Source organism: Canis lupus, chromosome X (assembly GCF_003254725.2).
Source record: "Canis lupus dingo isolate Sandy chromosome X, ASM325472v2, whole genome shotgun sequence".
Lineage (NCBI taxonomy): Eukaryota > Metazoa > Chordata > Mammalia > Carnivora > Canidae > Canis > Canis lupus.
In genome coordinates, this window is record NC_064281.1 from 111,873,980 (window position 1) to 111,892,433 (window position 18,454).

Consider the following 18,454-nt stretch of genomic DNA (forward strand, 5'->3'; position numbering starts at 1 on the left):
GGATCTATGGACTGGATCCATTAGAATGACCCCTGGGGATTTCCATTCTATTGGACTAGGACTGAGATAAAAGACTGTATTTACATAAATTTCCCAGGAGATTCTCCTGCACAGAAAGACTTGGAAAATTTTGATCTAATACAATGTACTTTTATAGATAAATTAACAGAAGCCTAGAAAAGAGAAGGAATCTTGTCTTCGTATTTAATTGCTTACTTAGGGCCTGGTGTCCTATCATACTTCACTCTTGGTCAGTTATTTACAACTCAAGCATTATGGACTGTGTGTATAGACTGGTCAGTTATTTACAACTCAAGCACTATGGATTGTGTGTACCGACTTTTACCTTTCAATGTAAAAGATCAATGCTCAGGAAGTCAAAAAAGCAGCACAGCATCCTAGAGTAAACCCTAGAGCAGATAGATATTCATTCCCAAATAGCATTTGGACAGAAATATTTTCTGCTTCTGTTATTGCTACCTACATAATTTATGCTGTTGGACATATTAAAAAAGAAAGCTCCAATTAGAAGAAGGCAATAGCAAACATCGTTGTCACTGAATTTAGAGAAATAACAATAGATGAGGTTATTATATCAAAGTTGGATGTGCTTTTGAAATATAATCAGGTTCTGAAGGGCTCCCCTGCAGAATATTTAAGTCTCTGTGGATTGTTTTCAGCTACATATCAGGATTAGGAATGTAGATGTACTTTGATATGGGCAGTTCTAGAGCTGTAACTCTAACCCATCTTGGGGGTTCATATACCTGTTTCAATCATCTATGCCAATAATTCCTTAGGTATATATCTATGCATTATTTTCCTTAATGATATCAAGCTCTCATATATGCCAGTCACAACCATAGAACGTTTCCTAGTCAGATAAGGGAATAAAGCAACTCATAGATCTGAAATAAGAGATAAAGTTCACTAAAGATAAAGTATGTGTTCAGGGACAGAAATATCATACTCAGTTTGTGGGAAATAATGGGAAATGTTGATGGCATATGAGGTGGGCCTTGGAGAGTCAGTAGTGGAGGGGAAAGGGAAGGAGAAAGAGACAGTGGGGAGAGAGAGAGAGAGAGACGGAGAAAGGAGAGAGAGATCAAATAGAGAATATAAGTGTTCATTCCAGGCATAGGGAACTATATGAACAAAGCCATAGATACATTGGTGTGCAAAATATATTAGGTCAGACTAACTCAGAGATTTATACTTTGCATATATTCTCTTGAAAGGATATTTCTACCCTCTCAGTTCCCTTAAGACACTTTCAAATTAAAACTCCTGTATTCTGTTTATTAATAATTACTAGATTGGTGGTAAACAGACAGATGTACATGAACATTACCTATTGGCCAAATATAGTATTGATAGAAGCCTAGAACTCTGATAATGACATTGTTAAGAAAAAAGGAGCAGAGGATTTAGAATCAGAGGGACAGGATTTGAGCCTCTTCCCTGCTACTAATTAATGGTATGATCTTGGGTTTTTATCCAATGTCTTTTGGACCTCAACTTCTTTATAAAGAGCATGAAAATGCCTCTCCTTTCTAGCTCTACACGTTGCTGTGAGGATCAAATAAGATAAATGAAAAATTAGGTGTCTATATGGAATATGATTATTACTAACGGTAATAATGATAGATTTAAAAGTTTGTATCATTTAAAGATTTTCATATATATGCCAAATGAGAACTTTTTTCATTCTTTTTCAAAGCATTAATCTTGTAATGTCAGAAATAGATTTCTAAGATGAGTCACTGGTATAAAGATTGCATTCTGATTTATAAATCCTTCCTGGATGGCTTAGAGACATTTAACTGTTAATATGGATATGAAAGGCCAGAAGGCTGAATAATTGATGGGAAAGAGTTTTTGTGCATCGATCAGACTTTAGTAGCCAATATCAGCTGCCTATAGGGGCTGGACACAGTGACCTTCTTTGCCTCCTTTGGGTTCACTTATATTCCTATTATCATTTAACCCCTAAAGCTGATTTTGGAAAGGTGAATTTTGTTATTCAAGATCACTGCAAACAAAATCCCATTTCTAAGGCAACAAGCTGGAAGTGTTGTCATGAGACCATCATAGTATATTATCTGCCAAATGTGCTAAAAACATTTTTTTTCTCAGTAATTTGCTTTTGGTTTTGTTGATGGTATTGTTTTTTAGAGAGAGAAGCTACTGTCCTTAATAAAAAAGAGAACATTCTCAAGCAACCAACAAAGAAAGAAATGGAACTAGTCAACAAATATTGGGAAGCACGTTCACTCTCACTAATAGTCAAAGAAATAAAATGTATATCACTGAGATATTGTTTCAATTTGTAAAACTGGAAAATATTTAAAAGTAACTGGGAAAAGGGGCACCTGGGTGGTTTGGTGGGTTAAGCATCTGCCTTTGGTTCAGGTATGATCCTGGGGTCTCAGGATAGAGCCATCCCAGGGTTCTGGGATCAAGCCCCGTGTCAGATTGCTTGTCCCTCTCCCGCTGCCCAACCCCTCATGATTTCTCTCTCTAAAATACTTAAATAAAACAATTTTTAAAAAGTAACTGGGCAAATTCATAACATTCTACAATGTAGGAACACTTAAATGAAATATGGTAGAATTAAAATATGTTTGAAAGAATAGATGAAAAAAAAGAAAGAACAGATGGCAATGAAGGGATAATCACTACAAAATACATGAGAAATATCAAACATAATCAATGATCTGAAGGGAAATGCAGTGAAAAGTTTATAGCAGTCATTTCTGAATGGTGGTATTACAATTTTTTAATTTCCAAATTTTCTCCAATGAATATTATTGTGATTATTAGTAAAAATTTAAAAGACAAATATGTGCATATATACTCATACACTCATGCACACTTAGAAATTATCTTCTAGAATTGCTTGTTTCTTTTATATTAAATGTATAACCTACCCCACATGACAACCACATTCTTTTTTAAAAAATATTTATTTTTTTAATAAATTTATTTTGTATTGGTGTTCAATTTGTCAGCATACAGAATAACACCCAGTGCTCATCCCGTCAAGTGCCCACCTCAGTGCTCGCCCCCCAGTCACCTCCACCCCCTGCCCACCTGCCCTTCCACCACCCATAGTTCATTTCCCAGTTAGGAGTCTTTCATGTTCTGTCTCCCTCTCTGATATTTCCCACTTAATTTTCTCCTTTCCCCTTTATTCCCTTTCACTATTTTTTATATTCCCCAAATGAATGAGACCATATAATTTTTGTCCTTCTCCGATTGACTTATTTCACTCAGCATAATACCCTCCAGTTCCATCCATGTCGAAGCAAATGATGGGTATTTGTCATTTCTAATGGCTGAGGAATATTCCATTGTATACATAGACCACAGCTTCTTTATCCATTCATCTTTCGATGGACACCGAGGCTCCTTCCACAGTTTGGCTATTGTGGACATTGCTGCTAGAAACATCGGGGTGCAGGTGTTTCGGCGTTTCCCTGCATCTGTATCTTTGGGGTAAATCCCCAGCAGTGCAATTGCTGGGTCGTAGGGCAGGTATATTTTTAACTGTTTGAGGAACCTCCACACAGTTTTCCAGAGTGGCTGCACCAGTTCACATTCCCACCAGCAGTGTAAGAAGGTTCCCTTTTCTCCGCATCCTCTCCAACATTTGTGGTTTCCTGCCTTGTTAATTTTCCCCATTCTCACTGGGGTGAGGTGGTATCTCATTGTGTTTTTTTTTTTTTCATTGTGGTTTTGATTTGTATTTCCCTGATGGCAAGTGATGCGGAGCATTCTCTCATGTGCTTGTTGGCCATGTCTATGTCTTCCTCTGTGAGATTTCTCTTCATGTCTTTTGCCCATTTCATGATTGGATTATTTGATTTATTATGGTAATGAACACTTCACATGAGATTAGCCTTTTAACAAATTTTAAGTATACAGTATATTATTGTTGACATAGATACAATGCCTTACAGCAGGTCTCCAGAGCTTATTCATCTTATTTAACTGAAAGTTTATGCTTGTTGATTAATAAATGCCCATTTTCCCTTCCCTCACCCTCGGGTAATCACCATTCCAGTCTCTATTTTATGAATTTGACTGTTTTAGATACTTGCTATAAGTGGAATCACACAGTACTTGTCTTTTTGTGTCTCACTTGTTTCTCTTAATGTAATTAATGTCCTCAAAGTTTATCCATGCTGTGTGTCATATTGAATAATTTCCTTCTCTTTTAGGACTGAATAGTATTCCCCATTGTGTGTATATACTACATTTCCTCTATCCATTCATCTGTCAGTGGACGTTTGGGTTGTTTCTAGAGCTTAGCTGTATCATAAGCACAAGTATAGTGCTATAATGAACATGGGAGTGGTAATATCACTTTGAGGTCCTGATTTCAATTCTTTTGTATATAGACCCAGAATTGGAATTACTGGATAATATGGTAGATCCATTTTTAATTTTTTGAGAACTCTTCATACTGTTTTTCATAGTGGCTTTACCATTTTGCTTTCTTACCAACAGTGGCAAGTATTCCAATTTCTCAACATCCTTGCCAACATGTTATTATTTTTTTTGTTTAGTTTTTTTGGTTTTGTTTTTTTTTTCTTTTTTAAAAATAATGACTGTCCTTTCATGTCTTCTGACCATTTTTAACTGGATTATTTGGGGGTTTTTTGGTATTGAGTTTTAGAAATTTCTTATATATTTTGGATACTAACCTTTTATCAAATAGGTCATTTGCAAATATCTTCTCCCATTCTGTAGATTGTCTTTTAGCTTTGTTTATTGTTTCCTTTACTGTGCAGACACTTTAATTTGATGAAGTCCCAATGGTTTATTTTTGCTTTTGTTTCCCTTACCTCAAGAGACTTATCTAGTAAGAGGTTGCTTCCTGTGTTCTTCTCCAAAATTTTTATGGTTTCCTATCTCATATTTAGGTCTTTCATCCAGTTTGAATTTTTTTGTGTGTGTGTATGGTGTAAGAAAGTGGTCTAGTTTCATTCTTTTGCATGAAAGAAGGTCCAGTTTTTCCCAACACCATTTGTTGAAGAGACTTTTTTCTATTGGACATTCTTTCTTGCTTTGTCAAAGATTAATTGACCATATAGTTATGGGTTCATTTCTAGGTTTTCTGTTCCAAAGAAGACATACAGATGGCTAACAGACATGTGAAAAGATGCTCAATGTCATCATCATTAGGGAAATAGAAATCAAAACTGCAATGAGATGCCACCTCACACCAGTCAGAATGGCTAAAATTAACAGGATAGGAAACAACAGGTGTTGGCAAGGATTCAGAGAAAGGGCAACCCTCTTGCACTATTGATGGGAATGCAAGCTGGAGCAGCCACTCTGAAAAACAGTGTGGAGGTTCCTTAAAAAGTTAAAAATAGAAATTTTTTATGACTCAGCAATTGTTACTACTATGTATTTATTCAAAGGATACAAAAATATTGATTCAAAGGGGCACATGCACCCCAATGTTTACAGTAGCATTAACAATAGCCAAATTGTGGAAAGAGCCTAAATGTCCATCGACTAATGAATAAAGAAGAGGCATATATATATATCTCCCATGTTCTAATATATATATATATGTATATATACATCCCTGTGGTTCTTTTATATATATAAATCTGTTATTTCTATATATATATATATATACATATATATGGCAAGATTTCATTCTTTCTGATGGCTGAGTATCAGAAAGAATGAAATCTTGCCATTTACAATGGCATGGATGGAACTAGAGAGTATTACGCTAAGTGATATAAGTCAGAGAAAGATAATACCATATGATTTCACTCATATGTAGAATTTAAGAAATAAAACAAATGAACACTGCATGGAGGGGAGGGAAAGAGAGGCAAACCAAAGCAGACTCTTAACTATAGAGAACAAACTAAGGGTTGCTAGAAGGGAAGGGATGGAGGACATGGGTTAAATAGGTGATGGGGATTAAAGACACTTTTTAAATAGGGTTAAATAGGTGATGGGGATTAAAGACACTTTTTGTAATGAGCACTGGGTCTTGTATATAAGTGATGAATCACTAATTTCTACACCTGAAACTAATATTACACTGTATATTAAACTAAGTGGAATTTAAATAAAAATTTGGAGAAAGAAAAAAACAAAATAAAATAAAATAATGGCCGTCCTAACAAATGTGAGGTGATACTTCATTATGGTTTTTTATTTGTTTTCTCCTATGATTAGTGCCAATAAGCATTTTTTCATATGACTGTTGGCAATTTGCAGGTCTTGATTTGGAGAGATGTCTGTTCAAGTCTTTAGCTCATTTTTAAAATTGAAGTGTTAAGCTATTTACTTCATTGTGTGAGTTCCTTTGATATTTTGGAGATTAACCCCTCATCAAATATATGATCTGCAAATATTTCCTCCCATTTCGTAGGTTGCCTTTTCACTCTGCTAATTATATTCTTTGTGGTGCAGATGTTTTTAAGTTTGATGTAGTCCAACTGTTTTAATTTTTGTTGCTTATGCTTTTGCTGTCAGACTCATGAAATCACTGCCAAGACCGATGTCATGAAGCAGAATTCTTCAATGAGACGCTACTACGCCTGTGGTTCTTCTTTCTTTGCTATAAATCTATTATTTCTAGTTTCTTCTTCTGTATTATAGATATTTGATACTATAGACATTATACATATTTTCAGACCAGATATTTTCAGTTACCTATTCTCAAATTTCAATGGGGATCTATGCAAATTGAATTTCTACTACATTCGTTTGGAGCATAAACTTACATAATAAAAATGCTACAGTTTTTGTTATTGAAATATACAGGGTTTTTTTTTTCTATAGTAGCAAGCAGAAAAAAAAGAAGATTCAAACTGACATTTACTCTGCAGACCTGAAAGTAGAATTTTATCCAAGAAAGCATCACTTCATTATTATCTAGTGAATAATATCTCTGCCAAGCATGTATTGCATGATTACCCACTGAATCATGACTAATACCAAGTAAGTATCTCATTTATGAATTTTAATGCAATTTTGGTTTGAATTGAATGAATATAATCTTATAATGTCTTTGATAGAATACACCTATAAGGCTTAAAGTACACAGAAATAACCAGTTTACTTTTTATATAATGTTGCCAAGTATATGCATAGTCGGCTGAGAGAGCAAAGTTCTTGGCCAGAAGACTTGTACTTTGAACTTTGGAATAACTCTTATTACATATTTTGACCTTAAATGGAGTCTTGTTGTCCTTATCTGTGAAATGGGACTAACAGCATCTGCTTTGCTCACTTTAGAGATTTGTCTACAGACTAGAAAAGCAATAATGCATGTGCCCATGCACCTGTGTGCCCAGCTTGACCATATATGCAGCTATTTGGTAATTAAATCAATTAAAGTAAACCAAAGGGACACAAGTTGCTGATTTAATTTCTAGTTAAAGTAATTGTCTTCACACTGTGCCATAGCCTAATTTAGTCTAGTCACTCAGTAACTATGTGTGTCTATGGAAGAGATTAGCTGAGGGTGGGTGGTAGTTCAATAGTGATGTATTTCAGCTGTAGGAAAACAATCCCTGTGTGTACCCCATTTGTGCTTATGAGTCCAAGAGCAAGCAAGGTTTTTATAAAGAACAGCATGTTGGTGTTTACAAGGTTGAAAATACAGGTATACTTCATAAGTACTTCAAATAGTATTTCCTTCCTGAAAGCTTCCCTCCTCCCTTGGCTTACTCCTAATATTCAATTTAACACTACTCTCCTTAAATGGCAAACTCCATGATGGCCAAGTATATGTCAGTTTGTCAGTTTTGCTCACCACTGAATCTGTTGTGTCTCTTGCAATGCTTGACACATGGCAGATGCTCAGTAATTATTATATTATATTGAGTTCAATATATTATATTTATTATATTTATAGAATGTATACATAATACATATGTACATAAAACTTGTCTTATAGGGTTATTAATCCCACCATCCATCTCTCAGCTCCTATCAGCATCAGATACTTTTTTAGGTCCACAGTAAATGGTCATTGTATATTCTTCATACATTTAGGATAAGACAGTAGGAATGTAGTAACCTATTATTTTACATTAAACTCAAACGTTAATCCTCATATAACACTCAAATGCATACTGTATTGTACCTAAATAGGATACTGTCCTCAATAATTTGCAAATACATGCACCAAAATTTATTTTCTATTCACTGAAAACTACCAGTCCAAAGATGAATAGGAAGGCAGTGATTAAAGTTTTGAAGCAACCCAGTCTAACCTAGGGTTGGAGGCTCATTTGAATTCCCTAATTAGCCCTGGTCCAGATCTTCAGGCTTGTAGTTCTCCCTGAGGCTCCTGGTTATTTTGCCTAATAGATGTCCTAGTCTTGTTAATCAAACAAGTCCTCAGTATTAAATATAAAACTCATAAAATTGAAGTTGCATTGAATTTATTTTAGCAGAGGTCTGAAGCTACTTTCCACTAATGACCAGCTTCAGGAAATAATTTGTCTAGGCTTTAGCAATGTGCTAGGCCCACACCTTCTGAGTTATAATGGATTTACATACCATATTTAGTGGTAAAAGGTAAAAAGCACGGATCCTCCCTTTTGGACTAAGACAGCATTAAGAATAAATTCTATAATTTAGTTAAGTTTGTATAAAAAGTAGGTATGTGAATACATATGTACACACATGAATATAGTATTTATTCATATTTTCTAATTTAGAACATCTATAAATTATATTTCATCTCTGATTTATCCATTCTTGTAAAATAACAGGATGGTGAAAATTCCCAGTCCACAGACATGAAAACCAGCATACAAATCTGTAATGCCTAAGGGCCATACCTTGTGTAATTTCCAGGATTTATGCTCATAACTTTATTCCAAATGTTAGATGATTGACATTTCATTTTTAATCCCTTTCAGACCTGACAATTTGGATTATAAATTGTAAGCCAATATCCCCAAACTTATTTTTGGTTTTAAGTGTTTTAAACTTGCCCCCTTTTGATAGAGAGAGACAGAGAGAAAGAAAGAATGAGTAGAAGAAAGAAAAACAGAAATTGAGATCAACCATTTTTTTTTCTTTTTTCAACAAACCTTGTAAAAGGAAAGTTATGCTTTACTAGTGTAATTTTTTTCCTTTCTGGTATAGTTCCTTCATAATATTTTTAATTTAGTATTTGGCAAAGAAAATTAAACACACCCACTACTGTACCATTCCTGGTGAGATTAATGCTTAATATGTATAAAACAAGAATACTTGAACATTTTCTTCTTTATCAACCACAAAAGTACCCCTGAGCATTAAAATAGTTCTGTCCTAAGTTTTGGGAAAATGAGTAGTATAATTGAAGTGCTTTAGAAGCACCATGCTGTCAAATTACCTGTGTGGCAGTCAACTGGATCTCAGATGAATTAACTTTTACCCCCTCCAGAAGCAGGACAATTGGGAGAATTTTCACGGCAGGCTTCACAACATGCAACAGAACTGTCGCTCCAGAGTGGATTTGAAGATCAGTCAAACTAAAGTTAAATTGCTTTACCTTCGACTTGCTCCATTAACTTGGGAAAATATTCCCATATTTGTGTTTTGAATCATAACTCCTCTTCAGCAAGCAATCCTGAGGGGAAACCGTTCCTTAATCTGCTTTCCCTAAGGGTGTGCTTACTTCATGACAGCCCCATGTCTGAACAGTATTTTCATCCCATGTGACTGTATGGGAAAATTTAAAAAAAATTAAAGATTTTATTTATTTATTTATTTGAGAGAGCGAGAGAGCACAATCAGGGGAAGAAGCAGAGGGAGAGGGACAAGCAGACTCCATGCTCAGTGCAGAGTGCCACACAGAGGCTCAATTCTACAACCCCAAGATCATGACCCCATCCAAAATCAAGAGTCAGATGCTTAATCGACTGAGGCACCCAGGCACCCCCAAATGGCAACCTTTAACCAATGGAAAATTTTGAGATTTTTACCTCTGATACTTGGGTTCACTTAATCCATCATTCACTCACTAATTCCTTTCTTCAAAACACATTTATCAATTATAATCTAGATTCTAAGCAAGATAGGGCAGATATAACAAAGAATACAAAATACTCTCCCTCTGCCTCTGTCTCTGTGTCTCTCATGAATAATTAAATACAATTTTTAAAAAGGGGGGGGCACCTAGGTGGTTCAGTGGTTGAACATCTGCCTTTGGCTCAGGTCATGATGCCAGGGTCCTGGGATCAAGTCCCATATCAGGCTCCCTGCAGGGAGCCTGCTTCCCCCTCTGCCTGTGTCTCTGCCTCTCTCTCTGTGTCTCTCATAAATAAATAAATAAAATCTTTAAAAAAAAAAGAATACAAAATACATCCTGTCAGTGAGCTCAGAATCTAGGGAAGGAAATGAAACATAATTAACACATAAAATTTTAACTATAGCATTATTGTATTTTTTTCTTTTTCTAAATTTAAATCCAAATTAGTTAACATATGGTGTATTATCAGTTTCAGGGGTAGAATTTAGTGATTCATCAGTTGCATAGAGCACCCAGTGCTCATTACGTCAACTGCCTCCCTAATGCCCATTACCCAATTACCTCATCCTCCTACCCACCTTACCTCCAGCAACTCTCAGTTTGTTCCCTCTTTACCATACCTCTTTATTCATCCACAAGTGGACATCTGGGTTCTTTCCATATTTTGGTTATTGTGGACATTGATGCTATAAACATTGGGGTTCATGTGCCCCTTTGAATCACTATTTTAATATCGTTTGGATAAATACCTAGTAGTGCAATTGCTGTGTCGTAGGGTAGCTCTATTTTTAACTTTTTGAGGAACCCCCATAATATTTTCCAGAGTGGCTGCACCAGTTTGCATTCCCACCAACAATGTAAGAGATCTCCTCTCTCTCTGCATCCCTCCAACATATGTTGTTTCCTAAGTTGTTAATTCTAGCCATTCTGACCTGTGTAAGGTGATATCTCATTGTGGTTTTGATTTGTATTTCCTTTATGATGAGTAATGCTGACCATTTTTTTCATGTGTCTGTTAGCCTATTTGTACGTCTTCTTTGGAGAAATGTCTGTTTATGTCTTCTGCCCATTTCCGGACTGTATTCTTTGTTTTTTTGGGTGTTAAGTTGGTAAGTTCTTAATAGAATTGGAATACTAACGCTTTATCTGATGTCATTTGCTATCTTCTCCCATTCCGTAGGCTGCCTTTTAGTTTTGTTGATTGTTTCCTTTGCTGTGCAAAAGCTTTTTATCCTGATGAAGTCCCACTAGTTCATTTTTGCTTTTGTTTCCCTTACCTTTGAAGACATGTCTAGCAAGAAGTTGAGGGGGCTGAGGTCAAAGAGGTTGCTGCCTGTGTTCTCCTCCAAGATTTTGATGGATTCCTATATCACATTTAGGTCTTTCATCCATTTTGAATTTATTTTTGTGTATGGTGTAAGAAAGTGGTCCAGTTTCATTCTTCTGCATGTTACTCTCCAGTTTTCCTAGCACCATTCATTGAAGAGACTGCCCTTTTTCCACTGGAGAGTCTTTTCCACTTTGTCGAAGATTAGTTGACCATAGAATTTTTGGGTTCTCTATTCTGTTCCACTAATCAGTGTGTCTGTTTTTGTGCCAGTACCATACTGTCTTGGTGATTATAGCTTTTTTATATAGCTTGAAGTCCAGAATTGTGATGCCTCCAGCTTTGGTGTTTCTTTTTCAGGACTGCTTTGGCTATTGAGGGTCTTTTTTCTGGAACCATACAAATGTCAGAATTATTTGTTCTAGTTTTGTGAAAAATGTTGGTGTTCGTTTGATAGGGATTGCATTGAATGTGTAGATTGCTTTAGGTAGTATAGACATTATAATATTTATTCTTCCAATCCATGAGTGTGGAATCCATTTCTTTGTGTCTTCCTCAATTTCTTTCATAAATGTTATATAGTTTTCAGAGTAGAGATCTTTTACCTCTTTGGTTAGGTTTATTGCTAGATATGGTTTTTGGTGCTATTGTAAATAAGATGGATTCCTTGATTTCTCTTTCTGCTGCTTCATTATTGGTGTATAGAAATGCAACAGACTTCTGTGTGTTGATTTTCTATTTGTTACTTTACTGAATTCCTGTATCAGTTCTAGCAATTTTTTTGGTGGGGTCTTTGGGGTTTTTTTTTTTTTGAGAGAGAGAGAGAAAAAATGTGAGTGGAGAGAGGGGCAGATGGAGAAGGAAAGAATCTTAAGCAGACCTCACACTGAGTGTGAAGCCTGACTCAGGACTTGATCTTGCTACCCTGAGATCATGATCTGAGCCAAAACCAAGAGTCAGATGCCTAACTGAGACACCCAGGCCCCCCTATAGTATTTCAAAAAACAACTTAACAAACAAATAGCCAGTCTTCCACAGATGAATAAACTAAGGCCTGCAAAGGTTTTTTTTTTTTTTTTTTTTTTTTTTTTTTTTTTTTTTTTTTTTTTTTTTTTTTTTTTAATTTATTTATGATAGTCACAGAGAGAGAGAGAGAGGCAGAGACACAGGCAGAGGGAGAAGCAGGCTCCATGCACTGGGAGCCTGATGTGGGATTCGATCCCGGGTCTCCAGGATCACGCCCTGGGCCAAAGGCAGGCGCCAAACCGCTGCGCCACCCAGGGATCCCTGGCCTGCAAAGGTTTAAAGTACCCCCTAGAGGTGCAGCCTCAGTGCTATGGAAGTTCATATAAGGGAATGGTTAATCCTACCTGGGCATTGAAGCAGAGCCTCAAGCAGCTGGATCTCCTATGAGGAGAAAGTTTTACACAAATGGAAAGGTGGGGAAGGAATTCTGAGTGAAGAGAGGATAAAAAAGGCATAGAGGTAGGAAGATCAGATTTGTTTTAACTGAGATAAAGGTTTACCCTCTAAAACACAATGTGAGTCATCCTTCCCTTCTTTTTTTTTCATCCTTCCCTTAATGAGTATAGACAGTAAAGCATTACCTTGATCTCTTTCATAGATAAACAGGATACTTTACAGAGTGACTGTCATCAGCATATGCTGAGTCAATATTACCACCCAGATTTGTAGAGATGTCAAGGCCAAGGTCCCTGGTTAGGTTAGATGTTTTTATTCTGTTCTGTGGTCACAGGCAGTACCACTAACACTACCCAGGAGCCTCTCCAAATTATCCCTATGGTCACAGAGGAGCCCATGAAAAGAAGGAGTCATCAAACCTCCTACTAAAAAAAAAAATCAAATTCCCCAAACATGTCACCAGTGTACATGAAGTGTAGTACCATTCTCACATATAAAGGATATGACATTTAATCCTAGGCTGAGACACAGGCCAATGAATTGACTGTCTATAGGTCAGTTTATTTACATTTATCCTTCTGCAGTGAAAAAAGAGCAGTGGCAGTTTAATTCATCAGGAGATTGTTGTGTAAATGTATTGTCTACTGTCATTAGGATTTGGTTCGCAGATAAATGCACATGTACAAGCATGCTACTCCCCAGCTACTTATGACAGAGTACAAGAAATTTATATAACTTTTTTCCCTATCTTCTTCAAGTGTCATTACTTCTTGTCTATTCCTCATAGACTTTGGAATTTTTTAATCAAGAAAATATTTTAGTACAGTGTTTTTTCAAAGTATAGTCTGAGAATACCTGTCTCAGATGTCCTCTTTTCATGATCCACTTTGTAAAATCACAGTCCAGTCCAATTGGATCAGTCTCTAGGGATGGGACCCAAGCACCTACATGTTTAATGAGCTTCCTGGGTGATCTCATGTGAATTAAAATTTGCCAATTACTCTACCTTCAAAGATAATCTAACTCCATCATTTCTCAAATCAGTAATCTTTAATTCAGAGAGAGGAAGTGATTTGTCAGGGTTAACAAAGGAAATACCCACAAAACTCAGCCTTTCCTCTGTGTTCTACATCCAGGGTTCTTTCTACCACTCTGCCCCACCCTGCAATGTTTATACTCCCTACCCCCCAATCATATGCCTATTGTGCAAAATTCTGAGGAGGAATTTTTAGTGATCAGATACTATCAATACTCAAAGTCTTTTTGACTCTAATGACATATTTTAATGTAATTGTTTAGAATATATTTGTGGCAATCCTTTCATGTTCCAGAGAACTGTTTGATTGAGAACGTAGTCTCAAATCAGAATCTTTGTATACAGAAAATGAGCAAAGATAATTGGCAAGTTTGTAATGTAGTCTCAAGAGAGGCTTTAGATTTGTGCCAAAACTTTGTGCCAGCAGGATAGAATTGCAGGAAATGATGCTGAGAAACTAAACACCACAAGTTGACTGGTCCATACTGAAGATTGAAACTCCTACCCACTTTGTATGTTCTCTTTCTTAGAGTCACCATACCTTGTACCTTTGTTCTTTTCAGTTACAGTTGTATTGGTGAAAGTGAGAATATTCTGGACCCCGTCCACAAGGAATGACTCCAGAAGTCAGTTTAATTACTTTGAAAATCAATTTTAAAATATTTCATTTGGCTTAAGTAATAGCTATCAGGTGAAACGGGGCATCCTTTTGTGAGCCAGAATAACAGGCTTTCTTCATGCTCTACCAAGACTATGAGAGACAAGGCCCAGTTGTTGAAAACTCTTAAAATAATTGCACCTGTGACCAAAGGTGTGCTTTGGGTACTGAAAAATTGGAGCTTTTATTCATGCCAACATGTAGTGTAGTTTTATAGAAAAAAATACCCCTCATGGGTAGATTGTTTAATTTTCAAGAAAGTGGCCCTACGAAATAACAATTTCCTGCTAGGTTGATTCGGTTTAGACTAAGATCTTTTTTTTTTCTCTTAAGATGACAAAGGTTTTGAATCTGAAAACTATCAACCTGCTTTTATTGGTACTGCCAGCTCCTATCGTCCCTTCTGTGTGTTCTACATCTCATCTGATGTGATAAAGTGATTTCACAGAACCTAAGATTTCTCAGGGATTTTGGAAATCTTGTTTAGTAGCTCTGCAGATTAAGCTTTTGTATTTTGAGTTTTCAGACTTCACTTCTGGCTATGTTTTAGCTTCTTATTGGATTGGAGAGGAGGAAATAAAAAACGTTTCACTTCAGATAAAATATTCTCAACATGTGCTAATCTTCTCAGCTCATAGTTGAGAAGGGGCTTTGGTAATCATTAAAAATATTGATTATTGGAGCTAGTTGTTTTGTAGGACTTCTAAGCAACACCTCGTGGATAAGGATCCACCCCATCATCTTTGCTATCCTACCTGTGTATCTCTCAGGGCCTCCTTATTTTTATGGGCTTTTTCTCAGTTTCCTGTTTTGTATCATTAACATGATTTAAATGTGAAGTAAGCACGAAGTGTGCATGACTTGATCATTACTCTCTTTATGTTACTCTCTTTTTTGAAGTAATGTAACTGTTTGCCTGTAGGCTCAGTCATAGGTAGTGGCCCTTTTCCTATCAGTAAAAATAACTATGCAGGATTCAATGATCTGTAGGTTCTCTTTCCACTTCAATATCATGTGGTTAGACCTAGGGCACATTTTAATCTATCTTGTCTGTCATTTTTTGGTATGTATTTGTAAAAGGGAGATAGCTAATATTTGTGAGTTTAGAAAAGAGCAGTGTCCCTGCATTCTCAAGTGAAGATATAGTTGATTCCAAGTTAGAGCATGTTACAATAAAAAAAGCTACTGTAAAAAGCCTTTTTGACAATAGGCACCACTAAATGTAATGCATTAGGAGGTATATTGTATCTTTGTTTTAATATCCCTATATGAACAGTGTGTAAAAACCACATAAGTGTTTCCCATTTGCAACTTCAATTTGAATATCATTTTATTTTTAAGAGAGAATTTTAGAAATATAGGTAAAATCAAACTATACACTGTTACTATGGTTATCGTCTGTTTAATGGAAGCATTTGAAGAATATTTATCCTTGACATTTTCCAAATGAAGTTCAGTGAATTGTGCACAGGGGAATACAAATGGATGCATTCATCGTGACTTGAAAAAAATACTCTGGCTTTGTTAAACAGTCTTTTAAAACTTTATATTCTCAGTGAGGCATTAAAATCCAGTTTTGTGATAAAAAATAAGTTCTATATATAGATGTTAGGCCTAAATATGAAATTTATCATAAAAAGAAATTGGAGACATTAGGAATGTATGTAATATATCCATTTTTGGGGGAAAGCAATGGTAAATTAAGAAGCTAGATAATGAATGCTAGCATTAGGTTGGAGTTTTAATTTGCTATGTAATATGAGGGTCATTTATCTCTTCCCCTACCATTTTCTTAATTAACAAATCATATTAGAAACATATGAGCAGTTTACCCCATATTCAATGCTCTGAATTGTTGTGTAATAAATTGAGGACACATCCATTTTCTACTTTTCTTTATTAAGATATCATCCTTTGGGTGCTTTCCAGTATACTAGTGAACACTAAACACTGCTAGCTCCAGACGGTGAGAAACTGAATACCTTGTAGGTGCCACACACATAAGACAGCAGAAAAAAAGAATTGGAACTATAGGGTGACAGGCAATAGGAATGTCAGTGGAGATAACCTTTGACTCCCTTTTAGTGGACTGAGTGTTGAGTCCTAATTCGACGTGGTTAAAACTCTAATACCATGCATCTAAGTTGCTGTCTTTGTAGTTTTATTGCTTATGCAAGTGGATAAAATGTTGACAGTTGAGTCTACTTCAGGAAGTCCAAATGTGTATTCTTTGAGTGTGTTATATTAATATAATAGCTTTCTTTTGAAATAGCTTTAGAGAAGTATAATTGATTGCACATATTTAATGTATACAATTTGATAAGTTTGGACATATGCAAATACGATACCATCACCACAATCAATAATATAAACTATATCCATCACCTCCAAAAGTTTCTTTGTGTTCTTCTCTTTTTTGTGTTTGGTTAAGAACACTTAATGCGAGATCGATCGTCTTAACAAATCTTTAAAGGTGAGATCCATTCTTGCCAACTAGAGTCCATAAAGTGCGATGTGGCAGTCACAAAGAATGGCTGACTTACCAAAGGATGTCCAGGAATTAAAAAAAAAAGACAAGAGGATGGAGATAGTGATGTAGTATGACAAGGGACAGCCATAAGCAAAAGCCAACACCAAACAGAAGATAGCGTTAAACCCAGTCTTTTAAAGACATGGTCTGGGGGTAATATCTTCTAAGCCACTGTTGTTTCTGTTGACTGTATGGCTGATTGATTGGTTGGCTGGCTTTAACCAAATTTATTAATGAAAAAGTTCTAAAATAGTTTTGCAGCCTTGAAGAATCAGTTAAATGATAGCATTTGTAAACTGTAAGTAGGGATGTATATTCTTTAGGTATTTAAGCATGCTACTATATTTGGTCCAATAAAACAAAGAAAAACTATTTTTAAAGTCAAATTTATTGAGGTAACATTTGCATCCAGTAAAATTCACCTTTTTAAGGTATACAGTTCTATGATCCTTAAGAATCATGCTACTGACTTTCAGAATTATTCCCATTACATGAAAAACTACTCTCATGTCTCTTCCCTGTCAATCCTCTCTTTCTACACCCAGTCCCTGGCAGTCAGTCCCTGGTAGTCACTGATTGCTGGTCTATAATCCTGTAAGTTCACCTTTTACAGAATGTTTTATAACTGGAATCATGCAATAAAGAGTCTTTTGTATCTGGATTTTTAAATTTAGCAGTATGCCTTTTACATTCATCCCTGTTGCATGCAACAATTGGTTTTTAGAACAAAATAATATACATACCTTTTGAGTTTTAAAATACAGGAAAAAATATGAAGAAAAATCACCAGTAATCCTACAGTAAAGATAACCACCATATTCGTTGCTTTTGAAACATTTACTTCTAGGTTTTTCTTTATGCAAATATCATTATACACACATCATTTGATCTTTTGCTTCATATATAAACAGTTTATAGTTTTTCAAGTAACATTATGTTAATATAAATTATTTCTTGTGTCATTAGTCTTCATGAGTCTAATTATACGGGCTGCAAATGCTATATTGTATGTCAGTTATTTAGCTATACCTATATTTTTAGATATTTTTTGGTTGGTTGTTTCCAATTTCTTACTATCATAACAACAGTGGACATTTTGTGGTATAATGCTTAGATGTTGGCTGGTCAGAGTTTGCAGTCTGAATATGAGAGAGGGAATCTGGTGTGTGATGAATGCAAAACAAGTACTGTGCTATTCAGAAAAAGGAGTCTTACAGGAATGGATGCATATAAGAAAAGCAATATTATAGTATAATACACAGATTCCCAAAACTGCAAAGTACAAAAAGAAACACAAATAAAAACAATGCATAGGAATACCTCCCCTTCATTGAATATATTAAGCACCCAATATATCTTATCTCATTTAACTCTTACAATAATCTTATCAGGTAGTGTGGTAGGCAGAATGACACCCTAACCTCTAGAACCTGTGAATATGTTATCATACATGGCAAAAAAGGATT

The 18,454-nt window shown here is 35.5% G+C and overlaps 1 long non-coding RNA gene across 2 annotated transcripts in view; it reads right to left on the reverse strand.

The window, feature by feature from the left end:
• The window catches only part of LOC125754633 (uncharacterized), a 47,805-nt gene extending 38,212 nt beyond the window's left edge, over nucleotides 1-9,593 (reverse strand). For both annotated transcript variants that reach the window (XR_007409370.1, XR_007409371.1), the window contains exon 1: nucleotides 9,377-9,593. This is a non-coding gene — a long non-coding RNA (uncharacterized LOC125754633). The remainder of the gene's footprint in view (nucleotides 1-9,376) is intronic.
• Nucleotides 9,594-18,454: the final 8,861 nt, after the last annotated feature.